This window comes from Clytia hemisphaerica, unplaced genomic scaffold (genome assembly GCF_902728285.1).
Source record: "Clytia hemisphaerica strain Z4C2 unplaced genomic scaffold, Clytia hemisphaerica genome assembly, whole genome shotgun sequence".
In the NCBI taxonomy this organism is placed as follows: domain Eukaryota; kingdom Metazoa; phylum Cnidaria; class Hydrozoa; order Leptothecata; family Clytiidae; genus Clytia; species Clytia hemisphaerica.
In genome coordinates, this window is record NW_027103281.1 from 367,373 (window position 1) to 376,934 (window position 9,562).

The 9,562-nt window shown below is 42.3% G+C and overlaps 39 non-coding genes across 39 annotated transcripts; 8 read left to right on the forward strand and 31 right to left on the reverse strand.

Annotated features, from left to right (window-relative positions):
- Positions 1 to 61: 61 nt before the first annotated feature.
- Trnai-aau (transfer RNA isoleucine (anticodon AAU)) lies at positions 62 to 135 on the reverse strand. Its single transcript has one exon. It is a non-coding gene; the product is annotated as a tRNA-Ile (tRNA).
- Positions 136 to 233: 98 nt separating this feature from the next.
- On the reverse strand, positions 234 to 306 carry Trnat-ugu (transfer RNA threonine (anticodon UGU)). The gene has a single exon. It is a non-coding gene; the product is annotated as a tRNA-Thr (tRNA).
- Positions 307 to 671: 365 nt separating this feature from the next.
- On the forward strand, positions 672 to 764 carry Trnai-uau (transfer RNA isoleucine (anticodon UAU)). Its single transcript is given in 2 exon segments — positions 672 to 709; positions 729 to 764. It is a non-coding gene; the product is annotated as a tRNA-Ile (tRNA).
- Positions 765 to 1,010: 246 nt separating this feature from the next.
- On the reverse strand, positions 1,011 to 1,084 carry Trnai-aau (transfer RNA isoleucine (anticodon AAU)). The gene has a single exon. It is a non-coding gene; the product is annotated as a tRNA-Ile (tRNA).
- A 77-nt stretch (positions 1,085 to 1,161) lies between these two features.
- Trnai-aau (transfer RNA isoleucine (anticodon AAU)) lies at positions 1,162 to 1,236 on the reverse strand. The gene has a single exon. It is a non-coding gene; the product is annotated as a tRNA-Ile (tRNA).
- Positions 1,237 to 1,334: 98 nt separating this feature from the next.
- Positions 1,335 to 1,407, reverse strand: Trnat-ugu (transfer RNA threonine (anticodon UGU)). Its single transcript has one exon. It is a non-coding gene; the product is annotated as a tRNA-Thr (tRNA).
- Positions 1,408 to 1,592: 185 nt separating this feature from the next.
- Trnah-gug (transfer RNA histidin (anticodon GUG)) lies at positions 1,593 to 1,664 on the reverse strand. Its single transcript has one exon. It is a non-coding gene; the product is annotated as a tRNA-His (tRNA).
- Positions 1,665 to 1,774: 110 nt separating this feature from the next.
- Positions 1,775 to 1,867, forward strand: Trnai-uau (transfer RNA isoleucine (anticodon UAU)). The gene is given in 2 exon segments: positions 1,775 to 1,812; positions 1,832 to 1,867. It is a non-coding gene; the product is annotated as a tRNA-Ile (tRNA).
- A 247-nt stretch (positions 1,868 to 2,114) lies between these two features.
- Positions 2,115 to 2,188, reverse strand: Trnai-aau (transfer RNA isoleucine (anticodon AAU)). The gene has a single exon. It is a non-coding gene; the product is annotated as a tRNA-Ile (tRNA).
- Positions 2,189 to 2,265: 77 nt separating this feature from the next.
- On the reverse strand, positions 2,266 to 2,339 carry Trnai-aau (transfer RNA isoleucine (anticodon AAU)). The gene has a single exon. It is a non-coding gene; the product is annotated as a tRNA-Ile (tRNA).
- A 98-nt stretch (positions 2,340 to 2,437) lies between these two features.
- Trnat-ugu (transfer RNA threonine (anticodon UGU)) lies at positions 2,438 to 2,510 on the reverse strand. The gene has a single exon. It is a non-coding gene; the product is annotated as a tRNA-Thr (tRNA).
- A 184-nt stretch (positions 2,511 to 2,694) lies between these two features.
- Trnah-gug (transfer RNA histidin (anticodon GUG)) lies at positions 2,695 to 2,766 on the reverse strand. Its single transcript has one exon. It is a non-coding gene; the product is annotated as a tRNA-His (tRNA).
- Positions 2,767 to 2,874: 108 nt separating this feature from the next.
- On the forward strand, positions 2,875 to 2,967 carry Trnai-uau (transfer RNA isoleucine (anticodon UAU)). Its single transcript is given in 2 exon segments — positions 2,875 to 2,912; positions 2,932 to 2,967. It is a non-coding gene; the product is annotated as a tRNA-Ile (tRNA).
- Positions 2,968 to 3,213: 246 nt separating this feature from the next.
- Trnai-aau (transfer RNA isoleucine (anticodon AAU)) lies at positions 3,214 to 3,287 on the reverse strand. The gene has a single exon. It is a non-coding gene; the product is annotated as a tRNA-Ile (tRNA).
- Positions 3,288 to 3,364: 77 nt separating this feature from the next.
- Trnai-aau (transfer RNA isoleucine (anticodon AAU)) lies at positions 3,365 to 3,438 on the reverse strand. Its single transcript has one exon. It is a non-coding gene; the product is annotated as a tRNA-Ile (tRNA).
- A 98-nt stretch (positions 3,439 to 3,536) lies between these two features.
- Positions 3,537 to 3,609, reverse strand: Trnat-ugu (transfer RNA threonine (anticodon UGU)). Its single transcript has one exon. It is a non-coding gene; the product is annotated as a tRNA-Thr (tRNA).
- A 185-nt stretch (positions 3,610 to 3,794) lies between these two features.
- Trnah-gug (transfer RNA histidin (anticodon GUG)) lies at positions 3,795 to 3,868 on the reverse strand. Its single transcript has one exon. It is a non-coding gene; the product is annotated as a tRNA-His (tRNA).
- A 109-nt stretch (positions 3,869 to 3,977) lies between these two features.
- Trnai-uau (transfer RNA isoleucine (anticodon UAU)) lies at positions 3,978 to 4,070 on the forward strand. The gene is given in 2 exon segments: positions 3,978 to 4,015; positions 4,035 to 4,070. It is a non-coding gene; the product is annotated as a tRNA-Ile (tRNA).
- A 249-nt stretch (positions 4,071 to 4,319) lies between these two features.
- Positions 4,320 to 4,393, reverse strand: Trnai-aau (transfer RNA isoleucine (anticodon AAU)). The gene has a single exon. It is a non-coding gene; the product is annotated as a tRNA-Ile (tRNA).
- Positions 4,394 to 4,470: 77 nt separating this feature from the next.
- Positions 4,471 to 4,544, reverse strand: Trnai-aau (transfer RNA isoleucine (anticodon AAU)). The gene has a single exon. It is a non-coding gene; the product is annotated as a tRNA-Ile (tRNA).
- A 99-nt stretch (positions 4,545 to 4,643) lies between these two features.
- Positions 4,644 to 4,716, reverse strand: Trnat-ugu (transfer RNA threonine (anticodon UGU)). The gene has a single exon. It is a non-coding gene; the product is annotated as a tRNA-Thr (tRNA).
- A 185-nt stretch (positions 4,717 to 4,901) lies between these two features.
- Positions 4,902 to 4,973, reverse strand: Trnah-gug (transfer RNA histidin (anticodon GUG)). The gene has a single exon. It is a non-coding gene; the product is annotated as a tRNA-His (tRNA).
- Positions 4,974 to 5,083: 110 nt separating this feature from the next.
- Trnai-uau (transfer RNA isoleucine (anticodon UAU)) lies at positions 5,084 to 5,176 on the forward strand. Its single transcript is given in 2 exon segments — positions 5,084 to 5,121; positions 5,141 to 5,176. It is a non-coding gene; the product is annotated as a tRNA-Ile (tRNA).
- Positions 5,177 to 5,422: 246 nt separating this feature from the next.
- On the reverse strand, positions 5,423 to 5,496 carry Trnai-aau (transfer RNA isoleucine (anticodon AAU)). Its single transcript has one exon. It is a non-coding gene; the product is annotated as a tRNA-Ile (tRNA).
- Positions 5,497 to 5,573: 77 nt separating this feature from the next.
- Positions 5,574 to 5,647, reverse strand: Trnai-aau (transfer RNA isoleucine (anticodon AAU)). Its single transcript has one exon. It is a non-coding gene; the product is annotated as a tRNA-Ile (tRNA).
- A 99-nt stretch (positions 5,648 to 5,746) lies between these two features.
- On the reverse strand, positions 5,747 to 5,823 carry Trnat-ugu (transfer RNA threonine (anticodon UGU)). The gene has a single exon. It is a non-coding gene; the product is annotated as a tRNA-Thr (tRNA).
- A 185-nt stretch (positions 5,824 to 6,008) lies between these two features.
- Trnah-gug (transfer RNA histidin (anticodon GUG)) lies at positions 6,009 to 6,080 on the reverse strand. Its single transcript has one exon. It is a non-coding gene; the product is annotated as a tRNA-His (tRNA).
- A 107-nt stretch (positions 6,081 to 6,187) lies between these two features.
- Trnai-uau (transfer RNA isoleucine (anticodon UAU)) lies at positions 6,188 to 6,280 on the forward strand. Its single transcript is given in 2 exon segments — positions 6,188 to 6,225; positions 6,245 to 6,280. It is a non-coding gene; the product is annotated as a tRNA-Ile (tRNA).
- Positions 6,281 to 6,526: 246 nt separating this feature from the next.
- On the reverse strand, positions 6,527 to 6,600 carry Trnai-aau (transfer RNA isoleucine (anticodon AAU)). Its single transcript has one exon. It is a non-coding gene; the product is annotated as a tRNA-Ile (tRNA).
- A 78-nt stretch (positions 6,601 to 6,678) lies between these two features.
- Trnai-aau (transfer RNA isoleucine (anticodon AAU)) lies at positions 6,679 to 6,753 on the reverse strand. The gene has a single exon. It is a non-coding gene; the product is annotated as a tRNA-Ile (tRNA).
- A 98-nt stretch (positions 6,754 to 6,851) lies between these two features.
- Trnat-ugu (transfer RNA threonine (anticodon UGU)) lies at positions 6,852 to 6,924 on the reverse strand. Its single transcript has one exon. It is a non-coding gene; the product is annotated as a tRNA-Thr (tRNA).
- Positions 6,925 to 7,109: 185 nt separating this feature from the next.
- On the reverse strand, positions 7,110 to 7,181 carry Trnah-gug (transfer RNA histidin (anticodon GUG)). The gene has a single exon. It is a non-coding gene; the product is annotated as a tRNA-His (tRNA).
- A 108-nt stretch (positions 7,182 to 7,289) lies between these two features.
- Positions 7,290 to 7,382, forward strand: Trnai-uau (transfer RNA isoleucine (anticodon UAU)). Its single transcript is given in 2 exon segments — positions 7,290 to 7,327; positions 7,347 to 7,382. It is a non-coding gene; the product is annotated as a tRNA-Ile (tRNA).
- A 248-nt stretch (positions 7,383 to 7,630) lies between these two features.
- Positions 7,631 to 7,704, reverse strand: Trnai-aau (transfer RNA isoleucine (anticodon AAU)). Its single transcript has one exon. It is a non-coding gene; the product is annotated as a tRNA-Ile (tRNA).
- A 77-nt stretch (positions 7,705 to 7,781) lies between these two features.
- Trnai-aau (transfer RNA isoleucine (anticodon AAU)) lies at positions 7,782 to 7,855 on the reverse strand. The gene has a single exon. It is a non-coding gene; the product is annotated as a tRNA-Ile (tRNA).
- Positions 7,856 to 7,953: 98 nt separating this feature from the next.
- Trnat-ugu (transfer RNA threonine (anticodon UGU)) lies at positions 7,954 to 8,026 on the reverse strand. Its single transcript has one exon. It is a non-coding gene; the product is annotated as a tRNA-Thr (tRNA).
- Positions 8,027 to 8,211: 185 nt separating this feature from the next.
- On the reverse strand, positions 8,212 to 8,283 carry Trnah-gug (transfer RNA histidin (anticodon GUG)). The gene has a single exon. It is a non-coding gene; the product is annotated as a tRNA-His (tRNA).
- A 108-nt stretch (positions 8,284 to 8,391) lies between these two features.
- On the forward strand, positions 8,392 to 8,484 carry Trnai-uau (transfer RNA isoleucine (anticodon UAU)). The gene is given in 2 exon segments: positions 8,392 to 8,429; positions 8,449 to 8,484. It is a non-coding gene; the product is annotated as a tRNA-Ile (tRNA).
- Positions 8,485 to 8,730: 246 nt separating this feature from the next.
- Trnai-aau (transfer RNA isoleucine (anticodon AAU)) lies at positions 8,731 to 8,804 on the reverse strand. The gene has a single exon. It is a non-coding gene; the product is annotated as a tRNA-Ile (tRNA).
- Between the last annotated feature and the right edge of the window lie 758 nt (positions 8,805 to 9,562).

Here is a 9,562-nt window from a genome sequence, read left to right on the forward strand (position 1 = left end):
TTTCTAATTTTCGTCACATCAAGATGATTAAATACTCCATACAAACTTTAAATACAATACATGGCCAGTGTGGGGGTCGAACCCACGACATTCGCGTTATTAGCACGACGCTCTAACCGACTGAGCTAACCGGCCGATGCAAGTTTGGAGACATAAACTATAGGGTACCTTTGGCAGGGAAGCAATAATTCAAAAAGAACAACTAAAAATCTTCAGGCTAATGCACATCGAAAAGCCCTCGGAGAGATTTGAACTCTCGACCCCTGGTTTACAAGACCAGTGCTCTAACCCCTGAGCTACGAAGGCGCTGCAAGTATGGGAAGCAATCGTTGTTAGTATCAATGACTTTAACGATCGGATCGGATACAATAGAGACGTATTTTAACAAGTTGATTGATTCACTTGCTGAATACCGCTGCCGTCAAACCCAACTGCTATATTTTGGATCCGTCCGGTTCCATCATTTGTTAGATGAATGAGGTACAATAACGTGCCGTGACCAGGATTCGAACCTGGGTTATTGCGCCACAACGCAATGTACTAACCACTATACCGATCACGGCGATGAAGCAATATGCAGACATATTTTTTGCAAACGTAAACCACCCAAAAATATGATTCTTCATGCATGTTGTTGAGTGTGGTTCACTTGAGTCTTCCTCCTAAAATAGGCTCCAGTAGCACAGTCGGTTAGAGCGTCGTACTTATAAGTCAGTACTGACAAAGAAATGCGAAGGTCGAGAGTTCGAGCCTCTCCTGGAGCAAGGATTTTGATAGCGTCAGTCTCGCATTAACGAGGACCCAAAATTCTTTCAACATACTTGAGAAATAACCTCGACCTATGAGTATATCGCACTTACACAATTCACAATCATTGAATCCGTGATGGCCTTTGTTTTAGCCTCACTGTTAGGGTTAGGGTTAGGGTTAACACTTTGCTATTTTCTGTACTTTCAAGGTTTGATAATGTCTTAATTCGTTTCTCAAATTCTCAAAGTGTGAACAATGAATGGCCAGTGTGGGGGTCGAACCCACGACATTCGCGTTATTAGCACGACGCTCTAACCGACTGAGCTAACCGGCCCCTGCACAAAGGTTGGTTTCTAATTTTCGTCACATCAAGATGATTAAATACTCCATACAAACTTTAAATACAATACATGGCCAGTGTGGGGGTCGAACCCACGACATTCGCGTTATTAGCACGACGCTCTAAACCGACTGAGCTAACCGGCCGATGCAAGTTTGGAGACATAAACTATAGGGTACCTTTGGCAGGGAAGCAATAATTCAAAAAGAACAACTAAAAATCTTCAGGCTAATGCACATCGAAAAGCCCTCGGAGAGATTTGAACTCTCGACCCCTGGTTTACAAGACCAGTGCTCTAACCCCTGAGCTACGAAGGCGCTGCAAGTATGGCAAGCAATCGTTGTTAGTATCAATGACTTTAACGATCGGATCGGATACAATAGAGACGTATTTTAACAAGTTGATTGATTCACTTGCTGAATACCGCTGCCGTCAAACCCAACTGCTATATTTTGGATCCGTCCGGTTCCATCATTTGTTAGATGAATGAGGTACAATAACGTGCCGTGACCAGGATTCGAACCTGGGTTATTGCGGCCACAACGCAATGTACTAACCACTATACGATCACGGCGATGAAGCAATATGCAGACATATTTTTTGCAAACGTAAACCACCACCCAAAATATGATTCTTCATGCATGTTGTTGAGTGTGGTTCACTTGAGTCTTCCTCCTAAAATAGGCTCCAGTAGCACAGTCGGTTAGAGCGTCGTACTTATAAGTCAGTACTGACAAAGAAATGCGAAGGTCGAGAGTTCGAGCCTCTCCTGGAGCAAGGATTTTGATAGCGTCAGTCTCGCATTAACGAGGACCCAAAATTCTTTCAACATACTTGAGAATATAACCTCGACCTATGAGTATATCGCACTTACACAATTCACAATCATTGAATCCGTGATGGCCTTTGTTTTAGCCTCACTGTTAGGGTTAGGGTTAGGGTTAACACTTTGCTATTTTCTGTACTTTCAAGGTTTGATAATGTCTTAATTCGTTTCTCAAATTCTCAAAGTGTGAACAATGAATGGCCAGTGTGGGGGTCGAACCCACGACATTCGCGTTATTAGCACGACGCTCTAACCGACTGAGCTAACCGGCCCCTGCACAAAGGTTGGTTTCTAATTTTCGTCACATCAAGATGATTAAATACTCCATACAAACTTTAAATACAATACATGGCCAGTGTGGGGGTCGAACCCACGACATTCGCGTTATTAGCACGACGCTCTAACCGACTGAGCTAACCGGCCGATGTAAGTTTGGAGACATAAACTATAGGGTACCTTTGGCAGGGAAGCAATAATTCAAAAAGAACAACTAAAAATCTTCAGGCTAATGCACATCGAAAAGCCCTCGGAGAGATTTGAACTCTCGACCCCTGGTTTACAAGACCAGTGCTCTAACCCCTGAGCTACGAAGGCGCTGCAAGTATGGGAAGCAATCGTTGTTAGTATCAATGACTTTAACGATCGGATCGGATACAATAGAGACGTATTTTAACAAGTTGATTGATTCACTTGCTGAATACCGCTGCCGTCAACCCAACTGCTATATTTTGGATCCGTCCGGTTCCATCATTTGTTAGATGAATGAGGTACAATAACGTGCCGTGACCAGGATTCGAACCTGGGTTATTGCGGCCACAACGCAATGTACTAACCACTATACGATCACGGCGATGAAGCAATATGCAGACATATTTTTTGCAAACGTAAACCACCCAAAAATATGATTCTTCATGCATGTTGTTGAGTGTGGTTCACTTGAGTCTTCCTCCTAAAATAGGCTCCAGTAGCACAGTCGGTTAGAGCGTCGTACTTATAAGTCAGTACTGACAAAGAAATGCGAAGGTCGAGAGTTCGAGCCTCTCCTGGAGCAAGGATTTTGATAGCGTCAGTCTCGCATTAACGAGGACCCAAAATTCTTTCAACATACTTGAGAAATAACCTCGACCTATGAGTATATCGCACTTACACAATTCACAATCATTGAATCCGTGATGGCCTTTGTTTTAGCCTCACTGTTAGGGTTAGGGTTAGGGTTAACACTTTGCTATTTTCTGTACTTTCAAGGTTTGATAATGTCTTAATTCGTTTCTCAAATTCTCAAAGTGTGAACAATGAATGGCCAGTGTGGGGGTCGAACCCACGACATTCGCGTTATTAGCACGACGCTCTAACCGACTGAGCTAACCGGCCCCTGCACAAAGGTTGGTTTCTAATTTTCGTCACATCAAGATGATTAAATACTCCATACAAACTTTAAATACAATACATGGCCAGTGTGGGGGTCGAACCCACGACATTCGCGTTATTAGCACGACGCTCTAACCGACTGAGCTAACCGGCCGATGTAAGTTTGGAGACATAAACTATAGGGTACCTTTGGCAGGGAAGCAATAATTCAAAAAGAACAACTAAAAATCTTCAGGCTAATGCACATCGAAAAGCCCTCGGAGAGATTTGAACTCTCGACCCCTGGTTTACAAGACCAGTGCTCTAACCCCTGAGCTACGAAGGCGCTGCAAGTATGGGAAGCAATCGTTGTTAGTATCAATGACTTTAACGATCGGATCGGATACAATAGAGACGTATTTTAACAAGTTGATTGATTCACTTGCTGAATACCGCTGCCGTCAAACCCAACTGCTATATTTTGGATCCGTCCGGTTCCATCATTTGTTAGATGAATGAGGTACAATAACGTGCCGTGACCAGGATTCGAACCTGGGTTATTGCGGCCACAACGCAATGTACTAACCACTCTATACGATCACGGCGATGAAGCAATATGCAGACATATTTTTTGCAAACGTAAACCACCCAAAAATATGATTCTTCATGCATGTTGTTGAGTGTGGTTCACTTGAGTCTTCCTCCTAAAAATAGGCTCCAGTAGCACAGTCGGTTAGAGCGTCGTACTTATAAGTCAGTACTGACAAAGAAATGCGAAGGTCGAGAGTTCGAGCCTCTCCTGGAGCAAGGATTTTGATAGCGTCAGTCTCGCATTAACGAGGACCCAAAATTCTTTCAACATACTTGAGAAATAAACCTCGACCTATGAGTATATCGCACTTACACAATTCACAATCATTGAATCCGTGATGGCCTTTGTTTTAGCCTCACACTGTTAGGGTTAGGGTTAGGGTTAACACTTTGCTATTTTCTGTACTTTCAAGGTTTGATAATGTCTTAATTCGTTTCTCAAATTCTCAAAGTGTGAACAATGAATGGCCAGTGTGGGGGTCGAACCCACGACATTCGCGTTATTAGCACGACGCTCTAACCGACTGAGCTAACCGGCCCCTGCACAAAGGTTGGTTTCTAATTTTCGTCACATCAAGATGATTAAATACTCCATACAAACTTTAAATACAATACATGGCCAGTGTGGGGGTCGAACCCACGACATTCGCGTTATTAGCACGACGCTCTAACCGACTGAGCTAACCGGCCGATGCAAGTTTGGAGACATAAAACTATAGGGTACCTTTGGCAGGGAAGCAATAATTCAAAAAGAACAACTAAAAATCTTCAGGCTAATGCACATCGAAAAGCCCTCGGAGAGATTTGAACTCTCGACCCCTGGTTTACAAGACCAGTGCTCTAACCCCTGAGCTACGAAGGCGCTGCAAGTATGGGAAGCAATCGTTGTTAGTATCAATGACTTTAACGATCGGATCGGATACAATAGAGACGTATTTTAACAAGTTGATTGATTCACTTGCTGAATACCGCTGCCGTCAAACCCAACTGCTATATTTTGGATCCGTCCGGTTCCATCATTTGTTAGATGAATGAGGTACAATAACGTGCCGTGACCAGGATTCGAACCTGGGTTATTGCGGCCACAACGCAATGTACTAACCACTATACGATCACGGCGATGAAGCAATATGCAGACATATTTTTTGCAAACGTAAACCACCCAAAAATATGATTCTTCATGCATGTTGTTGAGTTGTGGTTCACTTGAGTCTTCCTTCCTAAAATAGGCTCCAGTAGCACAGTCGGTTAGAGCGTCGTACTTATAAGTCAGTACTGACAAAGAAATGCGAAGGTCGAGAGTTCGAGCCTCTCCTGGAGCAAGGATTTTGATAGCGTCAGTCTCGCATTAACGAGGACCCAAAATTCTTTCAACATACTTGAGAAATAACCTCGACCTATGAGTATATCGCACTTACACAATTCACAATCATTGAATCCGTGATGGCCTTTGTTTTAGCCTCACTGTTAGGGTTAGGGTTAGGGTTAACACTTTGCTATTTTCTGTACTTTCAAGGTTTGATAATGTCTTAATTCGTTTCTCAAATTCTCAAAGTGTGAACAATGAATGGCCAGTGTGGGGGTCGAACCCACGACATTCGCGTTATTAGCACGACGCTCTAACCGACTGAGCTAACCGGCCCCTGCACAAAGGTTGGTTTCTAATTTTCGTCACATCAAGATGATTAAATACTCCATACAAACTTTAAATACAATACATGGCCAGTGTGGGGGTCGAACCCACGACATTCGCGTTATTAGCACGACGCTCTAACCGACTGAGCTAACCGGCCGATGTAAGTTTGGAGACATAAACTATAGGGTACCTTTGGCAGGGAAGCAATAATTCAAAAAGAACAACTAAAAAATCTTCAGGCTAATGCACATCGAAAAGCCCTCGGAGAGATTTGAACTCTCGACCCCTGGTTTACAAGACCAGTGCTCTATCTAACCCCTGAGCTACGAAGGCGCTGCAAGTATGGGAAGCAATCGTTGTTAGTATCAATGACTTTAACGATCGGATCGGATACAATAGAGACGTATTTTAACAAGTTGATTGATTCACTTGCTGAATACCGCTGCCGTCAAACCCAACTGCTATATTTTGGATCCGTCCGGTTCCATCATTTGTTAGATGAATGAGGTACAATAACGTGCCGTGACCAGGATTCGAACCTGGGTTATTGCGGCCACAACGCAATGTACTAACCACTATACGATCACGGCGATGAAGCAATATGCAGACATATTTTTTGCAAACGTAAACCACCCAAAAATATGATTCTTCATGCATGTTGTTGAGTGTGGTTCACTTGAGTCTTCCTCTAAAATAGGCTCCAGTAGCACAGTCGGTTAGAGCGTCGTACTTATAAGTCAGTACTGACAAAGAAATGCGAAGGTCGAGAGTTCGAGCCTCTCCTGGAGCAAGGATTTTGATAGCGTCAGTCTCGCATTAACGAGGACCCAAAATTCTTTCAACATACTTGAGAAATAACCTCGACCTATGAGTATATCGCACTTACACAATTCACAATCATTGAATCCGTGATGGCCTTTGTTTTAGCCTCACTGTTAGGGTTAGGGTTAGGGTTAACACTTTGCTATTTTCTGTACTTTCAAGGTTTGATAATGTCTTAATTCGTTTCTCAAATTCTCAAAGTGTGAACAATGAATGGCCAGTGTGGGGGTCGAACCCACGACATTCGCGTTATTAGCACGACGCTCTAACCGACTGAGCTAACCGGCCCCTGCACAAAAGGTTGGTTTCTAATTTTCGTCACATCAAGATGATTAAATACTCCATACAAACTTTAAATACAATACATGGCCAGTGTGGGGGTCGAAACCCACGACATTCGCGTTATTAGCACGACGCTCTAACCGACTGAGCTAACCGGCCGATGCAAGTTTGGAGACATAAACTATAGGGTACCTTTGGCAGGGAAGCAATAATTCAAAAAGAACAACTAAAAATCTTCAGGCTAATGCACATCGAAAAGCCCTCGGAGAGATTTGAACTCTCGACCCCTGGTTTACAAGACCAGTGCTCTAACCCCTGAGCTACGAAGGCGCTGCAAGTATGGGAAGCAATCGTTGTTAGTATCAATGACTTTAACGATCGGATCGGATACAATAGAGACGTATTTTAACAAGTTGATTGATTCACTTGCTGAATACCGCTGCCGTCAAACCCAACTGCTATATTTTGGATCCGTCCGGTTCCATCATTTGTTAGATGAATGAGGTACAATAACGTGCCGTGACCAGGATTCGAACCTGGGTTATTGCGGCCACAACGCAATGTACTAACCACTATACGATCACGGCGATGAAGCAATATGCAGACATATTTTTTGCAAACGTAAACCACCCAAAAATATGATTCTTCATGCATGTTGTTGAGTGTGGTTCACTTGAGTCTTCCTCCTAAAATAGGCTCCAGTAGCACAGTCGGTTAGAGCGTCGTACTTATAAGTCAGTACTGACAAAGAAATGCGAAGGTCGAGAGTTCGAGCCTCTCCTGGAGCAAGGATTTTGATAGCGTCAGTCTCGCATTAACGAGGACCCAAAATTCTTTCAACATACTTGAGAAATAACCTCGACCTATGAGTATATCGCACTTACACAATTCACAATCATTGAATCCGTGATGGCCTTTGTTTTAGCCTCACTGTTAGGGTTAGGGTTAGGGTTAACACTTTGCTATTTTCTGTACTTTCAAGGTTTGATAATGTCTTAATTCGTTTCTCTCAAATTCTCAAAGTGTGAACAATGAATGGCCAGTGTGGGGGTCGAACCCACGACATTCGCGTTATTAGCACGACGCTCTAACCGACTGAGCTAACCGGCCCCTGCACAAAGGTTGGTTTCTAATTTTCGTCACATCAAGATGATTAAATACTCCTTACAAACTTTAAATACAATACATGGCCAGTGTGGGGGTCAAACTCACGACATTCGCGTTATTAGCACGACGCTCTAACCGACTGAGCTAACCGGCCGATGCAAGTTTGGAGACATAAACTATAGGGTACCTTTGGCAGGGAAGCAATAATTCAAAAAGAACAACTAAAAATCTTCAGGCTAATGCACATCGAAAAGCCCTCGGAGAGATTTGAACTCTCGACCCCTGGTTTACAAGACCAGTGCTCTAACCCCTGAGCTACGAAGGCGCTGCAAGTATGGGAAGCAATCGTTGTTAGTATCAATGACTTTAACGATCGGATCGGATACAATAGAGACGTATTTTAACAAGTTGATTGATTCACTTGCTGAATACCGCTGCCGTCAAACCCAACTGCTATATTTTGGATCCGTCCGGTTCCATCATTTGTTAGATGAATGAGGTACAATAACGTGCCGTGACCAGGATTCGAACCTGGGTTATTGCGGCCACAACGCAATGTACTAACCACTATACGATCACGGCGATGAAGCAATATGCAGACATATTTTTTGCAAACGTAAACCACCCAAAAATATGATTCTTCATGCATGTTGTTGAGTGTGGTTCACTTGAGTCTTCCTCCTAAAATAGGCTCCAGTAGCACAGTCGGTTAGAGCGTCGTACTTATAAGTCAGTACTGACAAAGAAATGCGAAGGTCGAGAGTTCGAGCCTCTCCTGGAGCAAGGATTTTGATAGCGTCAGTCTCGCATTAACGAGGACCCAAAATTCTTTCAACATGCTTGAGAAATAACCTCGACCTATGAGTATATCGCACTTACACAATTCACAATCATTGAATCCGTGATGGCCTTTGTTTTAGCCTCACTGTTAGGGTTAGGGTTAGGGTTAACACTTTGCTATTTTCTGTACTTTCAAGGTTTGATAATGTCTTAATTCGTTTCTCAAATTCTCAAAGTGTGAACAATGAATGGCCAGTGTGGGGGTCGAACCCACGACATTCGCGTTATTAGCACGACGCTCTAACCGACTGAGCTAACCGGCCCTTGCACAAAGATTGGTTTCTAATTTTCGTCACATCAAGATGATTAAATACTCCATACAAACTTTAAATACAATACATGGCCAGTGTGGGGGTCGAACCCACGACATTCGCGTTATTAGCACGACGCTCTAACCCAGCTGGCAAAGGAACGTTGTAACAACGTTAGAATAACGTTATTTATCAAGTTATGTTAACGTTGGTTACACGTTGTAAAATGAGAGTTTTTTTAACGTTATATGCGTAACGTTAGATAAACGTATGTAATACAACGTTGTGTCAACGTTGGATTAAAGTTTTACTATGATTATAAAACAGTACTCTCATTAGGACTGAAGAGGGATTTTCAAAGGACTAGATAACATTGACAGACGAAATATTTTTATAATAAAATACAAATAAATCTTTTTCATATACTTTCAAATATATTACAAGGATATGAGACTTTATATTTAAAAAAGTCAAAATTGAATAAAAATTAAAACGTAGGTTAAAAAGTGCTTTTAGCACTAAGTGTAAAATTGAATTTTACAAATGCTTTTAAAATCAATAACCAAGGCGAGACCCATTAGTTGTTTTACGGGCCCGACCAACCCTGAAATTCCAAAAAATCAGAATGAAATTGATTTTGGTAATATATTTTTACAATCATTGTTTTACAGACTGCCAAACTTTCAATATTTTGGTAGTTTCGCCCGTAAAACAACAAATTAATTTGGCCTTGCCTAATAAAATATTTTCTTGAAATTATTAGCAGTAAT